This window comes from Cygnus olor, chromosome 3, assembly GCF_009769625.2.
Source record: "Cygnus olor isolate bCygOlo1 chromosome 3, bCygOlo1.pri.v2, whole genome shotgun sequence".
Classification (NCBI taxonomy): Eukaryota; Metazoa; Chordata; class Aves; order Anseriformes; family Anatidae; genus Cygnus; species Cygnus olor.
Genome location: NC_049171.1, coordinates 38,468,928 through 38,491,070, shown reverse-complemented (window position 1 = coordinate 38,491,070; position 22,143 = coordinate 38,468,928). Strand labels below are relative to the sequence as shown.

The window sequence follows — 22,143 nt, the reverse complement described above, 5'->3', positions numbered from 1 at the left end:
GACTGCTGGATCCCAAGAGAATTTTTCTTTTTAATTTAATAAAGAAAGTCTGAATTCATAACTGTCTCCTGAACTGAAATTTCTACTTTGCTGAATTTGCATTCAGTTTTGTTACCTATGCCTCTGATCTTAGCTTAGGATGACGGTTAATTCAGATGTGTCCAAAAAGAGATAGCTAGGTAATTGCTTATGCAAAGAAAACCTTATCTGTTTCAAACATAAAGTCTGATGGAAGAGAAAACTTACAGCTATGGAGGGCAAAATATATTTTGTCTTTATTTGGGCTAGTGAAAGCTGGGGAGGGTGTAACACAGGGGGTTTATTTGTTTGTTTTGCTCTGGGAATGAAGCTCTTGAAACAATTAGTCATCTCAGAGAAATTAAACAGAGGAAACAAATGTGACTGTGAAAAAGGTATTATTCATACCCACATAAACCAAAACACTTTTTTTTTCTCCAAAAATAAAGAAAACCAAAACAAACCAAAATAAAATAAAAATAATAAAAAAAAAAAAAAAAGAGGAACTATTATTTGATTTGAAGGCTTATTGGGGCTAAGAAGTACAAATAACTCAAGGATTTTTAGCACTAATATGCCCCTCATGGATAGAGAAGGGCAGGGCACATGCCCAGGCAGGAGTTACTGTGTTCAAATTGTGAAGTGACCCAACCAAAGCGATTTTAGGATAACCTTCGCACGGGGCTCTGCAGCAGGAATGGGAGAAGCATGAGTACGCAGCACTTGCAACATGGAAAGCTTGGCTGGCCCGGACCTCCAAGTGCATCCTGAAATGTATCTGTGCCTCACTCGTAGCATTTGGTGTGGATCAGTAATGGTTTGGGCTACCAGGAGAGGGTCACTGTGGTGGCAAACTCCACCTTTGACGTCTCACTCATCCAAGCATATGCCTGGGGTCACCTCGTGAATCTGTTCCTCAGAAGCAGAAAAACACAACTAGAGTTGAGGGAGAGGGATCTGTCTTTACCCTTTCCAACATGTCAGGAGAATGAAGAAGACCCATGAGCCAGGGGTGGCCAAGTGCCCTCTTGCTTTGCTGTGTACATACAAGGCCAGTGGCAGATCCAGGGCCTGGTGGAAGCTGCCAGGGAGGACAGGTCCTCGCGTCCACCAAATGGCGACCCCTCAGTTCCTGTCCAGTGTGGAAAGGATGGACTTTCGGGCTGACCAAAGAGCCTCCTTTTGCTTCTTGTGAAACCAGCTGAACAGCTCCCACTGAACTCAGCTGAAAGAGGACGCCAGGCACTGCTGACACCCTCCATGCACAGATGGATATCAGGGGAAAGGTCACTTTTCTCTTAGCTATTTGCATTTGGCTGGGTTATTGAGGGGAGGTTGTGAAAAAGGAACAAGGAAAAAGTGTCACAGAGAGAAAGAAGACCCCATTATGTTAGGAGCTGTACAAGTATGAAGAAGACACAGCCATTATCTTAAGAGCACAGATAATAAAACATTAATTGCCTATCTCCGGATTCCTCATCAGTAATCTTTTGGTCCATGGTGGCCCATGAATCCTCATTAAATGCTCTGTATCACGCAGAGCTCATGTTCAAAAGGATACAACAAAATCACACACGGGCTCTAACCACTGCTGCAGAAAACGCCAGTTGTTCCCCCTCCACATCATCTGATGCTCCAGGCACGCTTGGGGAAGCCTGGCCTGTCTGACAGACAGCAGCTTCTGTCCTTTTTAAGTTCAATATAACAACTTTCCCCTGAAAATAAATGCCTTACTACTTTTGGTAGCTTAAAACTTCAGTATCTGAGCTCCATGTTTTTCTTAAAGTCATGTTAAAATCTCTCAGCTATGGGTATGACTGAGGCCAGATGATCACAAAGCATGCCCTATGGTAAGCATCCCCTAAGGTAAGCATCCCCTAAAAATATGCCAAATTTGCCAGCTTTGAGTAGTAAAGCAGTGAAGCAGCTGGGCGTAGCAAGGCAGCCATACACAGGCAGCATCACAGAGGAGGTGACTGAAAGCTTCTCTTCACCAAAATCCCCACTCAGAGAGATTTTCCTCTCAGACAAATTCCACCTCATGCTTAGCCTGCTGATCTCTATGGAGACTACTCCTGAGGTTAGCTAGGAAATGCTGTTACCCTCTGCCTTTACTTGAGAGAGTGACATGGCTCGGTAGGTAGCCTATTTTCCCCTCAGCACGTATGCTTGCCTCTCCCAGGACCCACCGTAAGCCCTGTCTACATACTGAAAGGTGCTGGTGCTCACCTTGAGACTGAGTACTGATACCTGAATGAGTAGTGGTCGGTAAAAACAGCCAATAAAAAAAATGCTAATGAATGGAAATTAATGCTGTAGGGTGTTATTCTGAGAGCTTAACTGGTTCTGTGGCTTCCAGAAAGGGTTGTTAGGGTCAGAAGAGTTACAAACTGAGATGTCATCCAGGACTGGACACAGAGGCTGGGTTAACGTCTGGAGACCCAAGGGAACAGCAGTAACTGGAGACACAGCAAGAGGGTGGCTGTGCTGTTGATGAAAAACAGTTCATTTCTTCATAAACTATATATATATGGTGTGTGCTACCTGCAGCTGTTTATGGTCGAGCACCAAATGGAAGAGGAGTAGACCAAGAGCCCAGAAAGCGTGAGGTGGCCCTGGGGTGCTCCTGACCACCAAGAGGACGGTAGACCAAGAGCCCAGGTGTGGGCAGACCCTGAGGACAAGCTTGGGAGGCTCTGAAGCTCCAGCTCTGTCCTACCAAAGCTGGATGTGTTTATTTTAGCAAGCAGTACGTGACGGCCCCTTTTCAAATCCAGCCTGACTTGGTGTCATTTCACTGGCTTGGCGCCAACCTGCTCCTCTGCTGCCTTGAGGAGGGCCATCACCCGCGTTAGCGAGAGATCGGAGCCAGGCCTTCGGTGGTCACAGGTGAGCGCTGGTGCTGGAGGGGAAACTTTTATTCTTTGTCAAGGCCACAGAACTGCAGGCAAGCGGCTATGAGGCAGCAGCATCTGGGGTCTAAAGGCACTTGACTTGCAAATGGCGTTCGTTCTGCTCTCCTTCGGCAGCCCTTCGGTGCGCTCGCACAGCTGCGCCCGGGAGCGGGAGCTGCCTTCGTTACCAAAGATGAGTGAATTCAGTACTCATTTTAAAACATTAAAACTTCAGATGGCTTCCCCCGGGGTGGCCTTTATGTGACACAATTACACTGTTACTGAATCTTCGCTTTTTTATTCACATGGCTTTAGCTGGGGAAAATCACGCTGAAAGCAACAGCTATTTTACAAACATTATAGCCCTGGCTCGGGCTGTTTGCCAAGGATTTCCATTAAGTGGAGGCTATGTTGAATAAAAATACTGTGTCAAGGCCAATATACACCAGGTGGGGTTTCATTAAACATCTTGGCTTTTATTGCCCTCGTTTGACTGAAAACAAATAACATTACCTCTCCTTATCAGAAGATTTAACTTGCGTACAAGCCTGCTTTGATTTTTATTGCTGTGCCTTTTAAGAGTAAATTTTCAGGCTACCCATAGGTGTAAGCACCAGCAGAAGCACTAGGGCTTGATGGAAGGAGCAGCAGAGAGAAAGCAGCTCGGTTGCACTTGAACCCAGGATGCTCATGCATGGATGGACAGCAGTTCAGGCTTTGGGAGGGGTGCAGTGTTCATTTTCTTGTTTTGCTCTCTTTCATCACAGTTTGATTCTAATCCTTGTTTTTGTGAAACCCTTCAAAATGATCCCCTTCTCTTCTTAAAACTATTTTGTAGCCTCCTGGGCATGGTTTTTCAGCTTTTAACACCTGTCACAACACCAGAGGCACTGGATGCATCCTTTCCAAGCTCTGCACATACGTCACCATCCTACAGGGAGAGAAGTGCTACTCCCATACACCTTATCGTAAACTTATGGGGTACAGGACACACGGTAAGGAAAGGGTTTCCTGCTAGGGCTGCCAGCGTGTTTTTAGTGGCCACCTTTGAATGGGAGAGCAGTAGGGCATGCTGCCAAACCACAGCAAGGGGGTTTTCCCATGCGGCTGAAAAATAGGCACAAGGCAAAGGCAAGGGTGGTGGAAGAAGAGGGGAGGAAGGTTTGGTCTGAGATGTCCTCATGCCTGGTCTCCTGCTGTCACAGTGCCGTACCCCCAAGTCCCTTTCAGAAACATCACGGTCCCATGGCTGGTGCACCAGCTTACACTGCACATCTACACTTAGGGGCCCGGCACTGCTTTCAACTTACAGGAAAGTTATGTTAGCAGGTGCCACTTCTGCAAATGACTGCCGGTGAGACTCTACTGTAGCCTCTTTTGGGCAGCCACAAGAGGGCAATAGGACCAAACTTACCTTTTCCTGGATGAGATGTCCCGCTCAGCAGAAGGAAGGTACATGCAGGGCTCTTCCCTGAGAACTGCTGGAGGCTCAGTGAAGGACATGTGCACACAGCTGGCTGAAGTATGGGAGGTGAGACCTGGATGAGGAGCGCCAGCATGGTCCTGCAGCTCCCAGCCAGCTCGGCCTCACTCCTGAGCCACCAGCAGGTCACTGGGGAAGAGCAGCAGAGAGACCGTGGTGACCCTGGCCCTGTGCGGGGGGCAGTGAGGAGCAGGACGCTGCCAGTTTTGATGGACAAGGCTTGGTGGGAACTGCTCGATCACCTCGCTACATCGGAAGTAATCTGAGTTTCGCCGGGGCTTTCAGGAGACAATATCTTCCAGCTCTGCAAGCTAGAGCCAGCAGGCCCGTGGAATGATAAATGCTGTCAACACTAAAATAATCATGTCCTTTCCCCACACTGAAAGCTGAAGTGGTGTAATCTCACCATAACAAACCCCGGTGGGAATGAGATGAATGCTCCCTTTGTGAAAGTACACATTATAGCGGGGTTCAGCAATTTTCTGGATCAGAATAACGAATAAACCTGTTATTTGCATAGGACATCGCTGTATTTTACTTCTGTGCTTTCATTTTAGCAACCTTTAAACAATTTCTAAAGAGAGAAGTTTCTAAACCATTTCTAAAGACAGAAAGCTGTACGTTTTTACATGCTAAACACAGCATGCTGTGAAAATAGCAAAAAGCATGACTATTGAATCCAGGTCAGCTCTGTGTGAACAGTCATTCTAATAGTCCTCATTACCAAAGAGAAAATTAGTTCTTGCTGTTGGAATTGTTATAAACGAGGGTTGTTAAAAGCTGAGTTTATTATTGTGAAGCTGGATTGCATTTAAAAATGTTACTGAAGATTTTCCAGTCGCCTAATAATTTTATTAGGAACCACTTAAAAGATCAGCTGAAAATGTGGTAATGCCTGCATAACACAAACAAGACTTGCCCTTCAGCATGCAAAGCTATTGTGGTTTTATATTGAAGGCTTATGTAAAGCAGACGTGGATGTTAGAGATGCTGGTGACCTCCACGTGAGAGCAGTGTTACTAACAGAGATCAGCCCCACCAATAAGCCACTGATTTCTGAAAAGACAAAAAGCCTGTGGGATGAACATCCGACAGGTTAAAGGGGACTTGAGTACACTGGGGACTGGCAATTCAGTTCCAGACAACTGCCTCAGTCCAGACCTGGTCACCAGTAAATACAAGTTGTTACCACCAAGTGGCCTGTCCGCAGGGACGTGCATGATGGTCTGAGTTTGTGCCCTCATAGAAGCCAGGAGGGATGCAACACCAGTTTTTCTGCTCTTTGCAATGCAGAATTCAGGATAACCCACTCACTGCAAAAACTTGGGAGCCCCGTGATGCACCTGGAGCTGCCAAGAGCTGCATTTGTATGGGCACAGCAGCACCAGGGTCCCTGTGTGGGGTGGACACCAGCCCCACAGGTGGACACCAACCAGCTCTTATGGGTGGACACCAACCCAGCACCCAGCAATTCAGATGACTCTGCAGCAAAGACGTTGCCTGCTGTAAGGGATATGGCAGGGACAGCTGAGCAGGGTTTCATTCCTTCAGCTGGGTGAGGAGAGGTCAAGACAGGCCACTGAACTCACCAGCTGATCTCAGCGGGGAGAGCCCCGCGGTGCTGACCGGCAGACACCGAGCTGCCCCCTCACGTCTGCGTCTAGGATTTCCTCGAGCCCTGAGTTATGCAAAAGGTCTTGCTCCGTCTCCCTCTATGGCTATCACGTCAGCTCATGGGTAAATCGCCGTGACAGTTAGGCAGAATAATGGGAAGACGTGACATATGTTTCTTTTACTTCAGCACCGTCTGCTGAAAACTGGAACGAAAAGGTACCAGGCAGCTTCTTCCGTGCCTCTGGAATTGCACAGAGGATGATGCTGAAGCATTAAACAGGCAGAAATAATTATACTTGCACAGAGAAAATTAAAAACAATGGGAGAAAGTGTACGATTTTCTTTGTAGCAACCCTTGCCTGCAGCAGTTCTGTACGTTTCAGATAAATAGAGTAGACACTGTGGAACCTTTTGGAGGCTAATCAAAACCTCTAACACAACAATAAAATCTTCTCACAGCTGGAGCCAGAGAGCAGCATTAATATTTACTAACCATGGAGTATATTTACATGAAAGAGAGGATTCTAAGAGTATCTTCGATATGCAATTAAGGCACACACATGGGCTGGCAGGAAAATAAAATAAATCTCTTTTATCGTGTCTGTGCTAATGTCTCTGGTAATGGACTAATAATTATAAATGCACTTGCAAGGTTCTTGCAATAGGGAGAGTTCTGCTGCAAACTTTATTCTCATCTGAGTACATCTTGAACTCAATTACAGTGCCTAAATTGTAGGACCCAGAGGACCAAAACCCAAAGGTTTAGTTTGGGATCAGCTGCGTCAATACACAGCTTGTCAACTAAGATACAGTATGAGAACTATGGATATGTTTCACAAACACCCAGGTAACAGTAGCACATGGTTGGTGTTCACGACCAGAGAAAAATGGTTTAGTGAGAAAATACATCCCTTTTAACTGGGAAATGTGAGGTTATATTCCAGTAGGTCTGCCTCTTTAATTAATATTAACCATGTGGTTTAACAAACAGTGGAGGAAAGCATTCACGGAGGAGGAGGGAGGCTCCGTACATTGTCACAGCTCTCTCCACATTACCTGCACCACTGTAAGAGTTTTTCAAGGAATGCTACATGCTAGGGCTGCTACATGCTAGGAATGCTAGGGAGCTGGTTGCATTTGTATTGCATCTTTATCATCTGGTCTAACATATGTTAATGGGTTTGTTTGTACACATGGACCCTATTAATCTACCTGAAAGTACTAGGTTGAACCAAACTAGAGATGTTTTGCATTGTGAAAAAATAAATGTGAAAACCTAGCTTGTAGATCTTGTCATTCAAGCCATGACAGATAATTCATAAACATGTTTTCATACAAAATAGCATTGGTTTAATTATAACAGTGCACGTGACTTAGGTTCAGTATCTCTCAGTGAAATGCTCTGGACATTCATTTCCATTTGTGCCAAGAAGCACCCAACTCTAGGGATGCTCCGCTGAGAGCTAAGAAAGGCTTTGCTGCATTAGGACCTCAGCTTAATCCTGTCACTTGAGGCATGCTGGTTTTCATTATGATGTTATTCACTTGAATTTGTGCTACAGGAATATCAATAGAATATTCTGTATATCCCAGACCCCAAACCAGCCGAAAGATGGGAAAAGAAAATCACAGAATCACAAAATACTGTTGGTGTTCAAAGAATGAAGGATTACTTACATCATCTTGCCTCAAAACATTTGAAGTATAAAAAATTGGGCATCAATCTTAAGAAAAACTATGGTATTGGGTCTACTGGTCATTAGTGGTTCCTCCTGCATCATTCAAGCAAAACGCTGTCAAAAACACTGCTGGTGAGGTCTTGGGCTTTATCCCTAGGGAAGGGGTTACTAAAATGGAAAATGAAAGAAATTTAAACAACCAAATCACTTACCTTTTTTGATTGTTTCTCTCAGCTTAGCTAATGGAAAGTCACTAGCATCAGTCTCAAGTTACTGGAATGAGTTTCACTTTCAGGTTTTCAGAGCTGCCATATTACAGCTGCCAGCACTGCAGGAAGATATTTATTGCATGAAAAACAACAGTTCCCACTGGACTTAGAAAACAATATAATTGCAGTATTTTACAGGGCATAAGTTTCATAAAAGCTGGAGGTGATTGGCCTCTCTCCCCTCCTCTGTGTCCATTTCCTTCTCCTCCATCCACTCCCCCAGGCCAGGACTGGGACTGCTCCAAGTCAGTGATGTTCTCTGCACAACAAGCATGCTGACGGACTGGGGGGATAACAGCATTAATTGCCAGCTTAAGCCAAAAATTGCAGAAAAGAACTGCTAGGCAAGGCTTGGGCTCACGTACAACTGGCCTTACCCCTCTGAAGCCAGGAACAACACTGAATGCCATCAGGCTACCCACATGCAGACCCCAGGCCTTGGAAAAGTTTCACAGGTTTGGCTGAAGGACAAATAACTGACCATTCCTGAAAAGTGCACAGTGAAGAAGGCAAGAATTAATCCAGTTTGTACTTTGCCCTGTCTTCTTTTCCAGCATTAGTAAACATTCTCTGCAAGCCACATTTTCCCAGAAATAAATCACAGAGAACGTAAATAAAATAAATAAATAAATAAATGGAAAAGTGTAGCACCATAGAGCTGGTCAGAGATAAGGAAAATGGCGGTCTAATTTTAGGTAGAGAAGCAGAGAGAAAAGTTAAGAAAACTAAACATTTCTCGGTGGAAAAGAAGGAAGGTGAAAGAGTTCTTCAGAATGAAGAGAAGCCAAGAATGAAATCCCAGTCCCTGGGATTTGTCCCAGGGCTTGGCAGAATATTTTGCAAAGGGTTTAGAAGCATAGGAAGAATTTCCATGCCTCGTAAGACAGACATATGCAGAAGTGCTTTAGCTCTGGGTCTTCAGTAGGGAAGCCATGGCTTAAAGTAACCCAGGGAGTCCACAGGAGGATGCACTCCCCAGCCGCAGCTCAGCAGCATGGTCCTTCCCCCACGGTGCCAGCCAAGCATCCCCTTCCCATCCCTGTACACAGGTTCTGGCATGTGGGGGGCACAAAATGGAGGTGCTGGGGTGGTTCAGCATCGACAGATGGAGACTTCGGCGACTGCAGCATGGTAATGGCAATGAAGTCTGTCCCAAAGGGAATAAAGAAAACAGATACTCCAAAACAGAGAGCAATTCTGGAAATTATCAATAATGGGAGGTTTTCAGAAAAGTTGCTTTAGGAAAGTGTGCAAGAGCTTTCCCATTCAGGGCCCATGGGGTCTAATTTCAGAGGCATGAATGTGTGGGGGAAATAATTTTTCAGACACAAAAAAAGTCACCAAGATGTTAATTATGTTTTTGAAAAAGAGAGAGAATGTTGTTCCTATAGAGAAACAGCACAAAGCACTCTCAAATGTGACCAAAAGAAGTAGGTGATGATTGCCTGGAGACTGAGCAGTCCCCATCGGGAAGCCTCTCCTAAATAAAACTCAAGGTGCCAGTTTTGCTCCTGCTGTGGCCAGTGTTTAGAGCCAAAGAGGAGAGACAGCACTACTTAAGCTGATAATCAGCTTTTGCTGCTGGCATGCTTTGAAAAGCTATCTGGGCAGGTAAGAGTGCACAAGAGGTCTGAATGTGCCCCTGGCTGAATTTATGCTGACACCAGTCTGTGCTGTCATGCACAAAGCAAAGACATGAGCTATGTAGCTGCTGCCAAGGAGCCCTGTGAGCTGTTTGTTTTGTCCAGCGGCTGTTTTTTATCTAAGCATGCACCAGCAAGGAGCTTCTCTGGTGAACTGAGCTTGCCCAAAGCCACGCTTCACAATGGGTTGTCAGATGTTTTTGAGGAGGCATCAGTAGAAGGTCAGAGGAGCTGTCACCAATCCCTGGCCCTTTGTGTTGGTCTGGATGTGTGGTGGCATGGGACACTCCGAAGTCTGATATATCCTGTTTATATCCTTGCTTCTCAGGCTTTGTATCTCTGTGACCATACAGAGATACAGGTCATTCATATCCAAGCCCCGAAAGGCATGGCTCTTTGAGGTCACATCTGTAGCTAAGTTGCATTAAAAAGGGGGGTGGTGATAGTGGGGCCCCGTTTTCCAACCTGACTCATCATCTCCCCAGCACCTTGATATTCACAGAGTAGAACAGGAAGGATTTTATCACCTGCTGCCTGCATTCAGATAGCACTTTCCTAAGCTGTATTTGATCTCAAGATCAGTGGCCTCACAGCAAAATATAAAAATTTACATTGCAACAGATTGACCTGGTGAGATTGGCCAACCATGACTTTCATAGCTGCTCTGAGTGGGTCCAAAATCCTAAGGTCCCTCTTTGCTCGCAAAACATCTGGCTTGGAGAACCTGTCACAGCATGCTGCAGGGGTGCAACTAATTCATTTCATAGCCACATGATCATGCTTGAAGCTTCACAGAGATAATAAAGCAGTTTCATTCTAAAACACTAGTTTCCAGTTTGGTACAGCAGATTGAACAGATTAAATTTGGGCCACATCACTCCGTGGGGCAATTCATAATGTCAATGGGACATTAAGCGGTAGGACTTGTCCTTTTAGCAGTCGAATCACATACCACCCACAGTCCATTGGAGTATCTTTCTGTAAAGGCCTATGGCAGGCCATGGGCCCTAATAGCATGCCTGCGAGTCCCCATAAAGAGCCACCTCACTGAACATTAGGCAACACGCGTGTTATCTGCAGCTGGCCCCTTGGCCAGCTCACAGAGAAAGGCAGGGAGATAACCCACTGTGTATACAACGCTGACAACACGAAGTATTTCACAAAATCCTCTTTCATTTTCCCGGGAACGGCTGCTTTTGATCAGGTGCTGATGGGGGTTTCTAGATATTGACTGAAGCAGCATTTGCTTCGCTTGTGCACTGGGCTATTTGGACGTGGTTTCCAGGAAAGCCCGTTCCTTGCTGCTGCTGCTACCCAGGCAGGCCTCTTGTTAAACCACAGATGTTCCAGCTTGCCCCCGCCAGCTCTGAAATGTCTCTGCCACCACTGTCACGTTAGGAAGCCTCTTTGTGCACCTCAGCACCTCTGCAGGGTTTATTGTCATTAGAATTCATAGAATCATAGAATCATAGAATCATAGAATATCCCGAGTTGGAAGGGACCCATAAGGATCATCAAGTCCAACTCCTGGCACCGCACAGGTCTGCCCAAAAGTTTAGACCATGTGACTAAGTGCACAGTCCAATCTCTTCTTAAATTCAGACAGGCTTGGTGCAGTGTCTAATTGGCTTAAAGGAAGCTTGCAGGCAGCCTTGACATGAGCCATTACCTCGTCAAGGACGTATAGCTGTAGCGCAGCAATTACTGAATGCCACAGAGCCTGGCCCCACAGTCCTTGCAGCCCAGAAGCACCTTGTATGTTGTGTTCTGTTTTGTTTTGTTTTATTTTCCCGAAGCAATCAAGCAAGTTAGTAAAATGCCGTTGCTCTTCTATTATTGCTTTTAGCATCTTCAACATTATTCCTATCTGTGCATACAACATTTGCTCACTGAAAGAACAGACAAGAGGGCCCTCCTTCCATCAAAAGCATCTCTCTTCTCCCCTAGCCCTGCTCCCCCAGTTCAGCTGCACAGGAACTGTCAAAGCAGGGCACTTCTGGGCTGTGAAAGACCAAGGGGCAAAGGAAAGCCTCTGGCTAGAGGCTCTTTGAAAAATTTGACTTCTCCAACCTGTTTGCATTAAAATCTCAAGGGCATTTAAACCACATGGTCTAAGGATCACAGCTGCTGCGGTGCTACTCCAGAAAGAGGCAGTCTCCAATATTAATGGGTATAATCCTGCCAATTTGCAGATTTCCCCCTCTCTAAGTATTGCTCAATCGCATGCACAGCGCTGCAGGGCCTATTACTATCCCAAGGCCTCCTTTTGAGATGCTCCTCACACAGCCTGCCACGCGTCAGGATGGACAATTACCTCTGATGATTGACGTGAAGGAAGAGAGCTTAGGCAGTCATTAGCAGAGGCCTTCACTTCAACAAAACAGTCTTGTCTATTCTTCCTTCCTAAAACATAGCCTGTGAAGAGCAAGAGAGAGAGAGAAAGAAACAGAGAGAAGGAAAGCAAGAGAGGAAGGGGGAAGCAGGGGAGAGAAGAGCAAGCTTATTTTCCCCACTGTAAACTAAAAGCTGTTTTCAATTTCTATGTTTTTTATCCTGAAGTACTGTACAATTCTTTTTAAAAGAAATATATAAAATACTGTTTGATAAAAAGAAGAAGTTTGCTCTCTAGTGGCTGAATTTAAATAGCTCAAAAAAACACAGCCTGCTAAAGAAAGGGAGAGTTTCATCCAAAATGTGCTCGGTTCCTAATCTTTGTGCCCCTAAATATTTGCTCTTTGCCAATATTTACTATTGAACAGCTACCTACAATTGGCGTGATTGTGCCAAAGAAAAACAAAGTGCATGGTATTATGACCTAATCCCGTGGAGTTCCTGGTAGGGAAAGGAAATCACTTCTGCCTGTAAATGCCTCCTGACATGGGAAAGGGCTTGGACGGGGTCTGACGGGTGAGCTGATATGAGCTCTATGCTGGTGGCATGTGGCCTTTGACCATGTCAGAAGCCAACCCAGCACTACGGCACTCCCTCCTGCCACAGTATTTTTGAGCTGTGACTGGTTTGTGCCACCAGCCAGGATATTGTGGGATGGGAGGGCAAAGGACTGGGGGCAGCTGATGTCAGGAGATGGCCGTGACTTTCCCCAGGCCAGGAGCAGGACCACAGGTTCTGCCCAAGCTCCTACGTCTATCCCCAACCTGAAGCATCTTGCAAAGTAGGGTCAGGATGCAGAGGAGACTTCTGCATTTCTCTCTCTCTCCCTGGTCTTTTAGCCTTGAGCAAAGCAAGTGCCAGGGACTCCACAGCAAGAAGATCCAGCCTGATCCCCTGCAGAGACCCTCATCGTGCCCCCCAGACTGCACATAGACCCATATGTTTGGGGCCAGGACTGTGTTTCTGGGAAGTGCTCCTCCCAGGGCAGTCCCATCGCCTTGGGGAGAAGGTTAGTGGCAGGTCACCCACTTGCCACCACCGTGTCACGTCCCTGCTTACGGCACGTCTGGCAGGAGGAGCCGGGCGCCGCGCGGCGCTGTCAGCATGATGGGATTAGCCAGGCCACGGTAATGAATCAGACATTTCCTATTAACAACCAAGGGGGAGAGGGGGAAACAAAGAAACAAGCCAAAGCTACAGCCTCCGTGAAGGCCAACCCTGCCCATTCCTTAATTTTTTATAGTGCTATTACTTAATGGGGAAGCCTGTGAGGCCTTATTCTTCAGCAGCCAGATGGAGAAGGGGACGAGGCAGATGAAAACGACAGCCGGGTCTCAAAGGCCCACCCGCCTGCGAGGCCCTTTCCCAGGCAGAGTAATTGCCAATCAGAAGCAAACTGCTTTATAATTAAAGCATTGTATGAGCAAGGGGATGTCTGGGGCTTCTGCTTAATTGCTGTACATTGCAGGGAAGCACAGAAGCACGGAGAGAGGGGCTGAAATCAGTGAGGGTTTTGCTGCTGAGCTAATCCAGGGCAGGAGCAGAGCAATCCTCCAGCCAAACCCTGCTGTACCCTAGCTCAAGAGAGCATCTACACCACCTCCTCCTCACAGTCCTGCCCTTTGCACACACCCGAGGCAGGCAGGGGCACAACCAAGCCCTTAGGTGTCTCATTCCCAAAAGAAGAGCCCTGCGTGTTTTGTCACTGTGGATCGTGCAAGTTTGGGCCATGCCCCATCACTCCCGGCTGCTCTTGCTCCTGGCCTGCAGCCCAGCTCTCACACTGCTCTAAAGAGCTCTTTACAGCGCATGGGCCCTGCAAAGTCCTCCATGTGGACAACCTTCTCCTTTCTTCCCATCGTTACTTCCCAGAAGGTGGGCCTAGGACCCATGGTGTCAGGGCCTAGGCAGCCATCATACTGGATTACCTCTTGTGGCTGCCATGCCCCTCATGCTCAAGAAATCCCCTTTTACAGCTTAAAGCCAGGAAGGGGGCACCATTTTTATCTGGTTTGGTCTCTGTTACCTGGTTCATTGGGCCTCCCAGGACTGATTGTTTCTTGACTGAGAGCTGTGTTTGGGAGAATCCCACCCCAGAGAGGAAGTTCTATTATTGGATATGATTGTTGAATTTTTGTCTTGTAACAAATCATACATGTTCACTACAGAACAAAACCATCTGTACCTCAGTCAGAGAATCATAGAATGGTCTGGGCTGGAAGAGATCTTAAGGATCTTCTAGTTCCAACCTCCCTGCCATGGGCAGGGATGCCACCCATAGAGCAGGTTGCCCAGGGCTCCATCCAACCTGGCCTTGAACACCTCCAGAGCTGGGGCATCCACAACTTCTCTGAGTAACCTGTTCCAGTGCCTCACCACCAACTCTGTCATATTTCATCATTATGGCATTGCAGCATTTTGGATTTTTTAAACTTTGAGGTTAACATTACTGTAGATGGAAAATAGAGAACCAGCTTGAGAAACCATTTTTGAATTTAATCAGTACCCTGGAAATGAGGAAGTGACTAAGTTTCTAGAGCTGTCTCAAACTACAGCATCATTTCCTATTATGGGCTGGTTCAGAGTGGCAGAACATCTGTGGGAACCAGACCCAGTTTTTGAGGCTCTTGGCAAATCCCACCATTCTCCTCCAACTTTCTGTAGCACAAGCTGCCATGACATGTTCTCTGCACACCATCAGCTGGACCACATAGAGCAAATTCAGATAAAGATGCTGTTAGTCCATCCCAGAAGACCACTAACCCATTCCTCTGGCATGAAGTAGCAATAATGTTACTGAGCATAGAGTTAGTCTGATGTTGAGACCAAACAAACCCTAGAGTTATGCTAGTGGGACTGGTAAAACAAGACATTCTCCTTGTTAGGGATTTTTACTTCAAGCAGGCCTGAGGGACAAAATTGTGTATCAGCACAGTCATGCAAATATCAGAGCCCTTCCAAGGTGTGAAAGCAGAATATATTCCCCTTTCTCCCCATCGTGCTTTCCCAGAGGCTAAGCAGTACTGGCTTGGCCATGATATTGGTCTACCTTCTCCAGCTGCTCTGCGCCTCTTGAGTAGGAAATGATAGAACGTAAAACCAGAAATGTACCACTGAGACTATCCTTTCTGATCTTTTCAGCATAGCTCAGTGAACCTCCTGGAAATGATCAAAGGTCCACCTTTAAGAAAAGAACCATTAATGTTAAGTTTCCTGTGAGGAAGGAAACTCCGCTTCAATCTTGGTTGATCGTTCCAATGGCTATTGCACTCACACTAAGAAAACACATCTTATTTTTGTCTGAATTTGCTTACTTTCAGCTTTCACCCGCTGTTTTTTTCTGTTCATCTACTAGAATGAAGAGCATTCTACCGTCTAATATCTGTCCTCATCCAGATGATGGTAAGTAGTGACCAACCCACTTCTCAACTTTCTATCCAATGAGCCGGATAGAAGGAGGCCCTTGGAGCCTTCCCGATGTGCTGCAACCTCTGTTCCCATATCTGTGGCTTCATGTCAGACACACGTTGGGCAGATCATGTTGTATGTTTGCGCTCAGAGGAACAACTGATCCCCCTATGACCTGACCTCTTTGTTATCCACTCCTTAGCCGTTCTCTGGTGCTGATGTTGTTCCACAACATCAGTAATGTTCAACAGAAACACAGCTTCTGGATAATGATTTGTATCCATGCTTACGGTTTGATTCCCAGCAGTAACTGCAGACAAATCTATTGCTGTTTAGGCAGATCAGAAACAAAGAAAGTAGGCGTTTCATGCAGGATGGAGGATCTTGTCTTGGAAGCAGTGATCCTAAAAAGGATATGAGACAAGGAAGCAGGTTGGACACCAGTTCCTTTGGATGCTGTGAACATTGCTAGCCTGCCTGATCCCTCTTTAATGATGAGAAAGGATAGATCTTGCCTGCCCTGGAGGTAGAAATCTGGCAGGGCTAAGCCTGAAACCCTGCTCCCCTAATGGCTTCCCCTCAGGAAAACCCCCTCCTCCCTACAGGATGGAGATAGACCAACCTGGGTGAGGGGGATGTGCCCAGAGAGATCTCCCCTGGCCTCTGAGGTTGGACACGCTGTTCCAGATGAAAAAATGAAGCCATCCCAGCTGCGGAAATGTCCCTCATGCAACTTACAGTGTGTGTGGAGGCTGGCAGCAATGGCGAGCAGATCAGGAGGGAGGGGGTTGTGTTGGTGCAACGTGATGAGAGTAGGAATTACACAGCACCAAGCTTTGATGTCTCCCCTAATAACCTCTCAGAAACAGTTTTTTTCTGATTTCCTTTCCAGCACGGTTACACAACTAGATTAGATTTTTCTTACTGACATCCCAACCCAGGGTTTACCAAAACCCGAGGCTCTCTGTACAGGACATGCTGGAAGTTCGTTAGTGTAAGTTCAGCAAAAGCTAAACATTACATAAAGCGCCTTTTTTTTGACCAGTGCTGAATCTGAATGAACTCCTCTTTTGACTCAGCTTTCATTCCCTGGAATCTAAGGCCTTATGTCCCTGTTTTTTTAAAGGGACTTAGTTCCCTTTGCACTGAAAGTGAAATCAGGGCTGATTAATTCTGTTGACTTGGGTGTTGTACTGTGAACAGGAGATGTCTTTTAATGTAGCTCAAACTTCTTTTAAAAGTGTATCTAAGGAAGAAAAGTGAATGATGAGGTTGTTCTTATGTATTCTTAGTGTTGCTAGGGAAACCATTTCCTGCCTGTATTTATCCCAATTCATCTCTGTTTTTTCAGGGAGGGGAGGAAAACCTTCCAAAATAAACAGACAATACTCTGGAATGAAGGTGCTTATTAATGAGATGAAGTACCCATGAGATACACAGCACGGGATCTGGTACTTTTCCAGTTGAGGTCAACAGTTGAAATGCATCCCAAATTAATAGCTACTGAAAAGGAAAAAACAAACAAACAAACAACAACAACAACAACAAAAACTACCCTGATATAATGACTGATCTGTACTGCTGGTGGTCTGTGTCTAGTCCCTCCTGGACTGGGGTGTATCTGGAAAAATAAAAAGGCATTAATCAGTATTGGTGTGTGCAGCTGGCCCTGGAAGTCTGTTCCTACCTAGAGCTGGTTCTTCCAGACCAGACTTGGCAGATGTCTGGAAATCACTGCCAGGGCTTGGCAGTGCTGCGAGCAGGAAGAGGCGTTGTGGTGAGGGCCCTCGCCAGAGCACCTTGCAGAGGATCTGAACCCCAAGCAGGACCCACAACACAACTGCTTGCCACAGAACGACATAACATGGCCAGGGTCCTTATGCCTCAGGAGTAAACTCAACATTTCCTTAGAAAAATAGCAGAGAAGGAAAGAAATGTGTGCCACTGACATTGGATGGGTGGGAGAGACCACATCTGAGAAAAGGCACCCATTTCTTTCTCTCTTCCCAAGGATGAGTCCAGAGCTGCAGGGGGGTAGTTAGCCCTGTGTTTGTGGCATTAACCTAGGGCTCAGTTTCTCTCTTTTCACGTGCTCTATGACCTCAGGTAGTCCATGAAAAGTGAGTAGTAGCACTTCTCTCTCTCACAAAGGGGTAAATACAGAAAAGACTGAGGCACAGAAATATCTTCTGGACAACTAAAAACATACTTTCGGTGACACCTTACCCTGTGCTGTAAAAAATGACAGCATTGTAATTATCCTCCTGCTGTCTATCCCCAACAGACAGCACATCACTGTGTGCTTTCTAAGGCCCTGGCAGCAAAAAGAAGAATGGGATCCCCCTTTCTGGAGATCTGGAGATCCACCAGATCTGAGAAAAAATATCTGTGGGGCCCTCAGCCAGAGATGTGCATGCAAGCTCGGTGCAGACCCAACATACACTGCGATGTACATGAGCAAGCACAAGCACGAGGAGGAACAGGCTACCACCAGCATTTCCTTTGGGGTCAGCATGGAGTACTTCTGGAAACAAAAAATGATGGTGATATGGCCAGAAAAAGGGAAAGAAGAGCAGAGAAAAAGCTGATGATGCTTGCCCTTCTCATCTTTGTTTAGGTGTTCATCTCTCTCTGCTGTGTTTTCCATTTTGCTGCCTTAAACATTCCTTGTCATGTCAGAGCAGGAGTTCAGTGAGAAAACCCTCATCAAGAAGATTATATGCAAATACATTAAAATCAGAACAGATTGCTGGAGATGTATGTTTTGGATCCTGTGGGTGTGTTTGGCCTGTAGCTTTTCAGCTACAGAGCACTCATTAGGCTGAAATCCTAGCCCTGTGAAAGCCAGGGGCATTTTTCCAGTGACTATGGATTTGGGAATTAGTTCTCCATGTTCAGCACCCAACTACCAAGCTCAAGTACCAAGCTGCTGATCTGGGAAGGAGGTGGCTCATCCTGCAGACACTCTGCCTGGCAGCCGGGGTTTGCAGAACCCTAGGATGGGAAATGGTGAGGAGATGATGAAAGTTTGGAGAGGAACAACCAGAGCATGCCGCAATTTCTTCTTTCCTCAAAGCGTGATCCGGTATGCAACCAAATCTCTCCTAGGCCTTCAGCCGGCCATTGAAAGACAAGCTCTCAAAATGGTTCACATGTCCGCAGGGGCCTTTTCTGGGAGGGTTTACTTTATTTGTCTTGATTGCCAGCAAATATAGACTACTCTTTAAGCCAGAAGAAGAGTGGCGACAGTCTATAATGGTCAACTTTTAAAGCACTCTAAATGAAAAGGATAAAAGGGCTTTATGGAGATGGGCCATCCATCCGCAGATGTCCCAGGCTGGGTTAAATTAGGCAGTTTCACCACACCCCTTCATTTAAGATAGCTCTGAGAGATAGCTGAACAAGTATTTAAACCCAAAACAAAAGCAAACACCAAGCTGCTCTAAATTCTGGGCAGAGGAGATTGGCCAAGGGTGGAGTTGCTGCACATTTTCTTGGAGGGTGAGACTCCCTTCCCATGCCCTGGGCTGGTGATGGTCGCCCTAGGGCAGTGACCTGGGGCTCAGCAGGTGAAATGAGCAGCCGGGGGCAGGGGCGGAGGGGGAGTTTCTCAGCCTGGCTCAGTATGAAAGGGAATGCACAGGGTGCTGCACCCCGAGCATCACGTTGAGCATGGGGTGGGTGAGGGAAAGGAGCGGTGAGACAACACGCAGAAGCAGACCTGTTGGACTTGGATCAGAAAACATAACTGGCTGTATAGCGCTGCTGGCTCAGAGTGAGAAAAAACTCCTGCTTCCCAACCCAGGCAAATCTGGGTGTGCACACAGCAACTCCAACTCCAGAGACCTTTTGTCAGCTTCTTTCCAAGGAGATCATAGCCGATAGCTGCGCCGCAGACACCACTTTTGGAGACCTTGGCTGCAGTGCCACCACACCGGCCTGGCTCGATGCTGGGTGCTCGGGGGCAGACCAGGAGTATTCTGCTCTTGGGACCTGGAAAGGAAGCCTGACACGTCCTGTACCCTGGCTGTGTCTTAGGAAGAGCCAAGTATGCTCTTGTAAGTAACATGATTGACCTGACTTTATTGTGCTTTGCACCTCCTACCTACAACAACCTGCATGATGCTCAGGTCTTGTAGCTATTTGGATTCAAAACATTGTTTGGAAGGATATGTTTGACCCAGCTATAGCACTGATTTTGGTCTCAACTATTTATACCAAGGAACTATTACACTTACAGTGCAAGTATTTTGAGCATATAATGTTTAACTATTCAAATATTTCTGGTTTGTGGTATTCAGAGTCTGTCTCTTGGCAGTAGTATCACTGCAACTTTCTGATGTTTGGTCAACGGAGGATGACATATCATTACTGCTTCTTGCCAACATGCAGTATGATGCAGTTAATTAAAGAAACATAAAATTCATGTGTGATGCTAAAGATCACCTCTGCGACTCCGAATGCACACTGGCATTAAATCAGCTGTGTAATGAAGGGATAATTTTGTTAGCCATTTCAAGCTGAGGCTTATGCAGTCCATTATAAGAAGGAAATGTCATCGTGTGATTTAGCTGAAGGTGATGTCACACTGTATGGTCTATAATTTAGGCCAGATTTCCAATAATATTTTGATTTGATGTCTCTGACATATGGACTTGAATGGTCAGACTTTGGCTTCTGAGCACCCTTAAGCATGGGGGTGCAAAATAGCCGGAGATGCCAAGGGAAACGGCTGACAGCCTCGCTGCCCCGCACATCTCCTCTAGCTGTCAAAACAACTTTTGGGTGGTATTTGCTGCATTTGCATGAGTAACAGCTGCACACACACAGCAGCCTCACCCTGACCAGACCTGAGCAACAGAGAATAGGAAGCGTGAGAGCAGGTGTGTGTCCCACTCACCCCCACCACTCTGAGGGAAAACCATCAGGAAAACTGTGGCTTTTGAACGAGTAAAGGCGGTATGGTAGAGTTACCCCTGGTAAACACACACCTGCAGAGAGACAGGCTGCTATATCCAGAGCATCAGAGGTTTAATGCAAAATGTTGCAGGAAACAACAACAAAAAAATTTGCATCACTTAGGCATGGCAAATTTAAGGTTGCCTTTGAATAAAAAATAAATAAAAATAAAAAATAAAAGACAAAACTTCAAGACCTCAGAGGACAACATTTCACTTGCCCTCTGTCTCCATGACCTCTGCTGGGAAGTCCATTTCACCAGTGTCCTGAATGCAACTGGCCTGTGCCGTGAGCCAGGAAAATAACTTATAGGTCCATATGCCAGCCTGTGGTGCCCTGCTAGCTCCCAGCGGGGTTGATCACCTCAGACCTCAGTTCCCATCTCCCTGCCCTGCCAGCCTTGCACACCCCAGCTCTCCAGCCTCTCACATTTTTGAAATCATGGAATCACAGAACGGTTTGGGTTGGAAGGGACCTAAAGACCAGCCACTTCCACCCCCCCCTGCCATGGGCAGGGACACCCTCCCACCAGACCAGGTGCCCAAAGCTCCATCCAGCCTGACCTTGAGCACCTCCAGGGATGGGGCATCCACAGCTTCTCTGGGCAACCTGTGCCAGGTCCTCACCACCCTCTGAGTGAAGAATTTCTTCCTTATAGCTCATTTAACATACCCTCTTTCCATTTAAAACCATTACCCCTTGTCTTATCACTGCGTTGCCTGACAGAGTCCCTCCCCAGCTTTCCTGTAGGCCCCCTTTAGGTGCTGGAAGGCCGCTTTAAGGCCTCCCTAAGTCCGGAGTGCAAGCAAAACTCTGTGGTGAGGAGGTGCTTGCACAAGATCTGGAGAGGAAGAAAGATGAAAACCCACAGAGGGGTAAGCCAGTCCACCACCGGGTGTGGGGCCAGAGCAAGAATCACAGAAAATGGGAGCATTTCCAGAAAGGGCACCAGCCGCATCATTCATCCCTGACACAGTTATGCAGCTGTTACTTAAGCCAGTCCTTGTCATGCCATAGCTCCCTGATAGTATCAGGAACTGCACGCACATTTGTCAAACAGGATGACAATCTAAAGATAGCATTGAACCTAAGGGGAAGGAATTTAAAAGAAAACAAGTCACCATGGCTACGGAGTAGGGTAAGAAAAGTGTTCCCCGTGTGTGGAAATCTGACTTCATTGACCTTTGCTGATATGGACCCTTGAAACAGCACCAATCTGTGTCCAGACAGCAAAAGGGAAACGATGGAGTCCCAGCAACAAGTGAAGATATTTTAATGGTCAAGGTTGCACAACGCAGCTGGTGCAGGCCCAACACTGCTGCGGAGGCCAGGGGTTCAGCTCAGGGGGACGGGGACTTTTAGTCGCAGCACCAGCGGCACCAGCAGTGCAGGTGAACACACCGACACCTCCACCCCAAGGACAGGCACCTCCACCAGCCCTCCAGGCACCACGGCCAAGCCTTTGCCACAGCTCAGAGCCACGATTCAGCAATATCCCAAAGCCAGCCTCAGTATGCCTCATGCCAAGCCAAATGCCACACAGTGCAAAGCTTCGATAAATCAGCTCTGGCTGCTCATGTTTGTTAGAAACACTGATGAGCTAACCTTGCATGACCATACCTGATGCTGGTGGGGCACTGCTTGCTCCTCACTCACCCCCTGTCCAGGGCAAGAGGGGAAGGTGGCAGGGATGGTTCACACCTTCCACAGCCACTACGTCTCCTCCTGCTGCCACAAGCATTGCCACGCTGCTGTGGTTTGTGGTCTTCCTGGCACTTCAGTGGT

The 22,143-nt window shown here is 46.7% G+C and overlaps 1 long non-coding RNA gene across 1 annotated transcript in view; it reads right to left on the bottom strand.

Moving 5' to 3' along the window:
- Positions 1-548: 548 nt before the first annotated feature.
- The window catches only part of LOC121068032, a 37,766-nt gene continuing 16,171 nt past the window's right edge, over positions 549-22,143 (bottom strand). The window contains exons 2-3 of the long non-coding RNA XR_005818569.1: positions 7,901-8,016; positions 549-6,250 (exon numbers count right to left, since the gene is read on the bottom strand). This is a non-coding gene — a long non-coding RNA (uncharacterized LOC121068032). The remainder of the gene's footprint in view (positions 6,251-7,900; positions 8,017-22,143) is intronic.